Consider the following 9,125-nt stretch of genomic DNA (forward strand, 5'->3'; position numbering starts at 1 on the left):
TAAGGGAGAAGGAATGCCCAAAAGCCATTACATTGGCACCTTTTGCATTGGCTTGAGGAATCCAGAGCCTACTCCATTTAAAAAAGTGCTCAGGTTATCATGACAAACCATAGGCAAAGTCTAGGGTGATGATTAAATTAATGAAAATGTTGAAAAGGTTTACATGTGCAACTGAGAGGGAGAGAAGTTTTAGATTCTTAAAACTAGGTTGTTTTCAGTATATTTTGTCTAAAGGAAGGCATGATTTAGGTAGAGGTTACATGAATGAAAACTGGGATGGTTTGGATAAAATGGCAGCTAAGAGAGAAGGAAGGAGTTGCTTTTGACACACATTCTAGGAACGTTGAGCTGCATCCAGATGGTAAATATTCCTCACCATCCAAAGCAAATAATACAATATGATGCGGGGGGTGGGGTCAGGTTGCAGATGTTTTCCCACCACCACCGATAAGCAGAATTTTTGCCTGACTTGGTGTTCTGTGTTCTATAGTACTGCATATTCATTATCATATCTTGGATTAGAAAACAAAGGAAAAAGACATCCTAGTTGAAGGGTGGTATCATATAGGCTTAAAAAATCATAGTAATAATCATAGTAATAGCTGCCATTCTTTAATGTCTCAATGAATAGCAGTCCATTTGCCAGGTGCTCTATAAGCATTGCATTCCAGCAGTCTTAGAAGACAGGGCTTATCAAACTCACTTCACTAATCACTATCAAAGCTCAGAGAGTTTAAGAATGTGTCTAGTTCACACATCTGTTAAGCAACGGGCTGGGACTATACCCCCGGTCTGCATTCTCTAGAATCCATGATGTTTGCCTTCTCTTAGCCTGAGGCAGATCTTGGATGTATTAATTCATTTCTCTTCTGACTACTCCACAATGTCTCTGAGGGAATGAAAAGGAAGATCCAATGCCCAAGCATCAAAAGCAGATCTAAAGAAGGAAGGTGTAAGTGAGAATCCAACACAGTTTGGGACTTTCTGAGGGCCTTGTTTGTCTAAGGGTCTTGTGCCCCTGGCCCTGGGGTCTTTGAGAGTTGACTCTGTCCTGGTTCTAGCACATATTTAGTCCCTGCATGTTCCTGCATTACAACACCCCTCCCACAACCTTCCTCACTGTGCCCTCCTCCCCTGGAGCCTGCATCCAAGTCCAGAGGAGCCGAAAGTCCATACTCACTTGCCCTATCCCCAGCACAGAGGGTTCCATTTCCTAGTGGGTCTCACCCCTCACAGTAGACCCTCTGTGACAACCACAGTCCCTTCCACCAATTGTTCATGTCAGACACTTGAGCCCCCGGGCACATCCTTCACAATCTCAACGTGTTCTCAGATCTGCTAGTCAGGAAAGTCTGATTTGGTATCGAATCTACTGATTCTTGGATTATAACCCTAAGGCTAGAGGAGAAGTTTTGTAAACCACCCCAATATTTAAGAGTGGATTTTAATGGAGTTAATTATTCAAGTCTGGGGTCAACATTGTGGTGCAATGGCTTAAGCTGCCACCTGCAATGCCAGTATCTTTTATAAATGCCAGTCTGTGTCCCGGATACTCCACTTTCAAAACAACTCCCTGCTGATGTGCCTGGGAAGGCAGTAAAAGATGGTTCAAGTGCTTAGGTCCCTGCCACCCACATGAGAGACCTGGATGGAGTTCCAGGCTCCTAGCTTCGACCTGGCCCAGACCCAGGCGTTGTGACAATTTGGGTAGCGAACCAGCAGATGGGAAGATTATCCCCCCGACTTCACTCTGCCTTTCAAATAAATAAGTAAATCTTTTAAAAATTATTTGAGACTTACCATGGAACACATACACCAATATATGAGCTCATTTAGGTGGTCCAAAAGCAAAGCTTCTCCAAAAAGTAGTCAATGAGGAAAGATTGTGGAGATTACTGTGTAAGTAAATATCTATTGAGGCTAAATTCTAAAATTGCAGGAGTCTTTCAAGTAGATGAACAATGGTTTCATTGTCTATATGCTCCCTTTTATAAGAAAAGAAGAAATAATTCAGCCATTTTCCACTGTCTCTAGTCTCTGCTCACTCCTGAGGGAAATTTTGGATTTAGCTAATAGGTAAGATATTCCTGTTGTCCCTGAATTCTAACAACATGATAAATTATAATTCTCCCTGCTTAGTCACATGCCTCCAGAATTCATCAGAATTCAGCAAAATTAAAAATGTGTGTTTTTTTCATTATTTTAAAATTTATCCTATGCTTTTTCTCCTATATTTGTTTTATAAAAATTACACTGTGCGTTTTAAAAGTACATAGGTAACAGTGTTCCTTTTGCCATTTTCACTGAGTAAAATGAATGCAGCTCTTTCTGACAGCACCTATAAATCCATCTCACCATTTTAACTGCTCCCTGGAATTCTAAAGTGTGTATCTGCTGTAATTAACTTAACCAATTTCCTCCTGATGGACACATAAGTTGTTTTTCGTTTGTTGCTATGCTTAATTGAACTGACAGCAACATCATTGAACACCAATTCTTGGACAAGTAACGCATGTTTTCATATAGTAAAGACATAGCAAAGTGCAAATTGGATTACAGTAGAAAACATGATGATTGTAAATATTTATTAATATTTCTGAAGTTCTGTTCTGATAAAGCTACTCCAATTCATAGTCTTCCATGTTAAAGTCCATGAATAAGCTACACCCTCACAGGCATTTTATTTTAAACTTTGGCCATCCTGTTGGATGAAAATATCTTGTCTTGCTGTTTTTAATTTTCTTATTTTCTAAATAAGTTGAGCATAAAATTAACTTCATCATCCATCCATAGAAAGTGGAGTTTCTTCAGTGATGTCTTAAGTACCACTATTCCTCTGGACGTGTTTTAAAATTCTGAAATGTCACTAAAACATTTCCCTTTTTTTTTTTTTGAGGAAGAAGTATGTGATCAAAATGAGCAGATGCCAAGGAATGGAACCACACAGGACACCCTCAGCTAATGAGGAACATCAGGCGGACCTAGGGGCACAGCAGTTTCCAGAGTCCATGAGAGGGATCACCAAGTTTTGAGAGTGTAAGCCCTAGAAGGCTGGGGTTCCATGACGCACATTGCATCTGTTATACAGTGATTGTCAATATTTTCGACATGGAACCTCGTCTCCTGATTTAAGCCTTCCCCAGCAATCCAATACTTGATTGGAAGACAGCAGTCTGGATCCTGCCCACTCAATGCCACGCCATCTCACTCATGCTGGTGCTCCCTGAGACCCACACATTTCTGACTTCCCTAAGCACTACTGGGAAAGTTTCATGCAAGAAAATTCATCCTCAGATAAGGAGATTATCACATGCCTGCACAGGCATCTTCCTGTGTGGATTCCATTCTGGCCAATACACTGTACTCCGATTTTGCTGCTTGGCTTTCCAGCACTCTGGAAATGTGCTGCCTTTTCCTGAATCCCCAGCATACCTTATCATCTCTTCTCTTGTTTCCAAAACCTGGTTTCCTACTTCACTCCCACCTGGACACACATAAGCACATGGCGTCCTCCTACTCATTCATCTATTCACTATTTTCATCAGGGGGATGGCCACTCTCCCCTCAATCCACCATCCTCATTACTATTTGGCAGGAATTTTCCTTCCTGCTGATCCCAGTCCCTTTCTCTGCCCCTTTTGTAGCACTACAGAGTTTCAAACTCTCCTATGGGGAAGAGACTTTTACTACTCTTTTTACCTGGTAGCGTTTTAGCATCTCAGAGTATAACAGGCATTGTCTGCATTGGTACTCACATTTCCTGCTTTTGAAAATCTCAGTTCATGTACACATATGCCATCCCTCAACAAGGGCAGGGGAGAGGGCTTGGCTTACTTTACTTTCATCTGTTGCCTTTGCTCCCCACATGGCATATAATGCTCACTCATCTTGCTCAATCTTGGCTACTAAAGATGGGCAGCCTAATTTCCTTCTTCGGCATATCTACCTATTTAGATTGCAATCAGTTCTTGACAGGCTCAGTATAGTTCTAAGAATATAATGGTATTTCCTTCCTCCCTCCCTCCTACTGGTTCTTGATTTATAACCCTAAGGCTAGAGAGGAGGCTTTGGAAAAAAAATCTCCCTCCCTCCCCCCTCCCTCCCCTTTCCTTCCTCCTTTCCTTCCTTCCTTCCTTCAGTCCTTCCTTCCTTCTCCCCTCCCTCTCCCCTCCTCTCTCTCTTTCTCTGTGGCTCTCTCTTTTTCTTTATTTCTGTTTTTAGGTTTTGAAGTTTCACCGAATAAGAACTTGAACAAGGGAAAAACAAAAAGGCCCTAGTTTAGTGGGAATATAAACAATAGCTATAAACAATAATTGAATGGAAAAATGACCATTTCACCCAAATATAGTAAATTTAAAGTAATCACAGGTCATTAAAACTATAGTAGTATAAAATTCTTGACCATTGGCTTGACAAAGATATAAAACAAGGCATTTTTAAAGATTTATTTATTTATTTGAAAGTCAATTACTGAGAGAGGGAGACAGAGAGGTCTTCCATCTGCTGGTTCACTCCCCAAGAGGCCACAATGGCCAGGGTGGAGAAAGGTAAAAACCAGAGCTATGAGCTTCTTCCTGGACTCCCATGTGGGTGCAGAATCCCAAGCACATGAGCCACACCTTACACTACTTTTCTCAGGCCATTAGCAGGTAGCTGGTTCAGAAGTAGAGCAGCTGGAACCTGGACCAGTGCCCACATGGGATACTGGCACTGTGGGTGGCAGCTTTACTAACTATACCACAACACTGGCCCCTAAAACAAAGTTTTACAAAACTATATTTGTAGCAACACTGTTACACACAGGCATTTCTTTCTTTCTTTTTATTTATTTTTCCTTTTTTTGTGTAAATTTTAGCTCCCATGTACAAGGGAGAACATGTGGCATTTATCTTTCTGCGTCTAGCTTATTTCACTCAACATAATGTCCTCCAGTTGAATCAATTTTGATATAAATCATAGAATTGCATTTTTTATAGCTGAATACTGTTCCATTGCATATATATGCCACATTTTCTTTATCCATTCATCTGATGATGGACACCTAGGCTGATTCTACATTTCGGCTATTGTGAACAGTGTTGCTACAAACATGGTGGTGCAGGTATCTTTTTGATACGTATTCATGCTTTTTGGATTATCTCCAATAGTGGGATTGCTGGATCATTATGGCAAATCTATTCCTAGTTTTTAAAGAAATTTCCATAATGTTTTCCACAGTGACTGCCCTAATTTACAGTCCGACCAACAGTATATAAGTGTTCCCCTTTCTGTACATCCTTCTAGCATTTGTTACTCTCTGTGTTTTGGGTTTTAACAATTCTGAGAGGGGTGACGTGATAGCTCATTGTGGTTTTGATTTGCATTTCCCTGATGGCTAGTGATATTGAGCATTTTTTTCATATATTTGTTGGCCATTTGTATGTCTTCTTTTGAGAACTGTCTATTAAGGTCCTTGGCCCATTTCTTAACTGGATTGATTTTTTTGTTGGTGTTGAGTGTTTTAAGATGCTCATATATTCTGGGTATTAATCCTTTGTTGGATGGGTAGCTCTCAAATATTTTTCCCATTCTGTTGGATGTCTCTTCCTCTATTGATCATTTCCTTTGCTGTCCAGAAGCTTCTGAGTCTGATAAAATCCCATTTGTTTAGTTTTCTTTTTGTTACTTAATGCTTTAAGGGTGTTGTCCAAGAAATCCTCCCCTACACCAGTGTTTTGGGATGTTAACCCTACATTTTATTCCTGCAACCTCATAGTCTCAGGTCTTAAATGTAGGTCTTTGATCCATCTTGAGTTGATTTTTGTGTATAGTGATGTGTTTTAAAGATTTATGTACTTATTTGTTTATTTTAAAGATGAAGTGACAAGAATGAGAGAGAGAGAGAGAGAGAGAGAGAGAGAGAGAGAAAATCTTCCATTTGCTTGTTCACTCCCTAAATGCCTGTGCTAGATCAGGCTCAAGCTAGGAAGACACTTTGAGACAAGGCAAATATCTTCTCTCTTCAAATTCTTGCTTGCTGATTTTAGCACCCATCAGTGGATCTTGTATGAAATTATCATCACTGTAGCATTTGTCTAATGGTGATTTCTATTTCTTACCTTTTACACAATTATGAACTGTAATTCCACTACAAGGAGAAACTGTCCGGTGTCTTCCACATATTTATTTAATCAATTATCTTTATATCATCATGGGCTTATGGATATGTATTTTATTCTTTGGGTCATAATTAAATATTGTCATTATTTATTTTATTGCTCAAGATTTTGTCCAATTAGGAGTTCCTTCAGGATAGCTTGTGTTTTCTTCAATAACTTGCTCCCATATATTTTGAGAACAATCATTTGTCTGATTCCATAAGATGTTATGACCTTCTTATGATTTGCCCTACTCCTGCCTTGGGATGAGTCACTTCACCAAGGGCCCATGGTTCCTTTCATATAGGAATGGTGCTTAGAAACCAAGATATTTGTGCTAGATATGCTAATGGTTACTGGGGTATCATTGTTTGTAAGTCCTCTTAGCATATAGAGCTATGAAATATTTGTAGGTTAACCCATATCTACACATATATTTATTTTTATATCTTTGTGTATGAATATATAATGAGTTTATGCTGATACCTCAAGGTTCCAATTGAACACCACAGAAATCATTTTAATCTTCCATCTTTCTTTATTTGTAACTGCATTATAAATAGTAAGAAACTTCACTTTTACTATCCACAACATTGTTACTTATTTGCTCAATTCTAGTTTCCACATAAATTAGTTTCAGAGTGTTTTACCAATGCCCCTTTGAGAAAAACATTTCCTGATTAGATAGCCACATTTGTGCATAGTTCGTCATTAGTCTCACAGCATCCAGGCATGTTACTGTTTTCCAAAGGTGTTTACATTAGTTCTTTTCCCCTCTGCCTACCATATGGTTGTGTTATTCATTTTTATTACAAGTAGTTTCATTTGTTAGCGTTTTCATGCTGTATTGGATTTCTCCCACATTCTGTTTGGTTTTGACTGTTCACTCAATAATGATGACAATTCTTAAGTATTTTTATTTACTAATTCCTTAACAACAAATGTCAACATACATATAACCTCATAATATTAGTTATCATAAGAATGTCAGTATGTCTGTAATCATAGAGATGTGCCAAAAATTATGTATCCTGATATTTAAGCTAGAAAAAAAATCTATGTCACTCTTCTGCATTCCAGAGGTGTTTTGTTTATGCATGTGAATGCATCATATTTATTGTTTCTCTTCTACATATTAATTCATATACAACAGTCAAAATGTTTCAAATTACTGCTTTGTCAGGGCTTACCCTGATCAGATACATTGAGTTTGATTCTTGAAAGCAAGGAATTTAATTTCTCCATATGGCCTTTAAAACCAGCTGAGGCACTTCTATTTGTCATGATGTTGAAGATGGGCCCTTTACTGCTTGTGTCTTTTTTATTATTGTTGCCAAGTAACTGAAAAACTCATGCAGCATTGCTGAGGATAAGACCTTTCCCTATTAAGAAGAAAAAGATGACAACCTGCTGTGTGAACAATAGGGAAACTACCCTTATCATTCTCAGCACAAACACTTCATCACTAGGGGTGCTTCTTTACAAAAAAAAAAAAAAAACACTCTTTGAAATTTTTCTGTAAAATATTCTGTTCCTGTTCACTGACATGAAACTTTTAGAGCTTGTAAAGAAAAAAAAATAATATGCTAACCAGCAGAAAAAAATGGAAATAAAATTCAAAAAAATGCATTATGCATCTGTCTTTACCAAGTACTTTTAGTACCTAAAGACTGCATATTAGGAGAGATAGAAGCAGTTATTACTATTGCATAGTGCCTTGCCCTACTTAATTCCAGCAGAAGAAACCTCCTCTCACTGTGTTGTAGAGAAGGATAAAGAATCTCCAGTTAGATCAAAGGCCAACTTGTGATTACTATGAAAAGCAGAGAAGAGGATTGCTTTCACTTTTTTAGATATCTGCCCTCTCAAGATATAACGTCCCATTTGAAATATTTGCTACATGAATGTCAAAAAGTATCAGATGGCAAAATGGTATCAGTCTTTCAACTCTGGGGAAAAAACAGACTTTTTAAAAAATGGAGGTCCATGGATATACAGATATTAAGCTCTTACAAAAGATGTCTTCTTAGTATTCCACAGCAATTCCTCCAAGAATCAAATCACTGACTCTTATCTGACATTTAAACACTTTTTATAAGTAAGAATCAATATTTTTCATATAACAAAGAGATATAAAAAATTCATGTTTTTAGATTTATCTTCATGTCTTGGACTTTGTTAATAGTGAGATAATCATATTCTGTTATTTAATGGACCATTTTATGCATAGGTTTTTTTTATTAAGAAAAGAATATTACAAGAATGTAAAATGTACAGTAAAATTGATGTGCTTCTCTTTAAGATACATGTTCATCTTTAAGTGTTTCTATGTATTAAAAATTAATATTTTGCTATTAAATTATCTGAGTTTCTTATATGCGTTGGATATTAGCCTCCTTATCAGATGTATAATTCAAAAATATTTTCTCCTATTCTGTAGGTTTTCACTGTTTCTTTTATTGCACATAAGCTTTTTTTCATGTGATTCCTTTTGTTTTGTTTTTATTGCCTATACTTTAGCATCATATCCAAAAATTTCTTTACAAAGACCAATGTAAAGAAACATTCCCTTTATGTTTTCTTCTAGTAGTTTTACAGTTTCTGGCCTTATGTTTAATTCTTTAATCCAATTTGAGTTGACTTTTGTATGTTGGGGTTTTATGGATCCAGTTTCGTTCTTCCACACATGGATGTCCAATTTCCCCGACATCGTTTGAAAAACCAATAAGGTTTAGAATTTTTTTCATTTATTTTTTCTTGTTTCTTTTATTTTGGTTATTTTAGCAAACATAAAAAATTGTTGTCAGCACCCTTTTGATCTTAAACCTGTTAAAGTCTTAAAAGAGGGGCCGCAGCTGTGGTGTAGTGGGTTAAAGCTGCCATCTGCAGTGCCCACATTCCATATGGACACCGGTTTGAGTCCTGTTTGCTCCACTTCTGATCCAGCTCCTTGCTAATGCTCCTGAGAAAAGCAGCGGAAGATGACCC

This window comes from Oryctolagus cuniculus, chromosome X, assembly GCF_051225735.1.
Source record: "Oryctolagus cuniculus isolate XC-2025 breed Fujian yellow rabbit chromosome X, ASM5122573v1, whole genome shotgun sequence".
Taxonomy (NCBI): Eukaryota; Metazoa; Chordata; class Mammalia; order Lagomorpha; family Leporidae; genus Oryctolagus; species Oryctolagus cuniculus.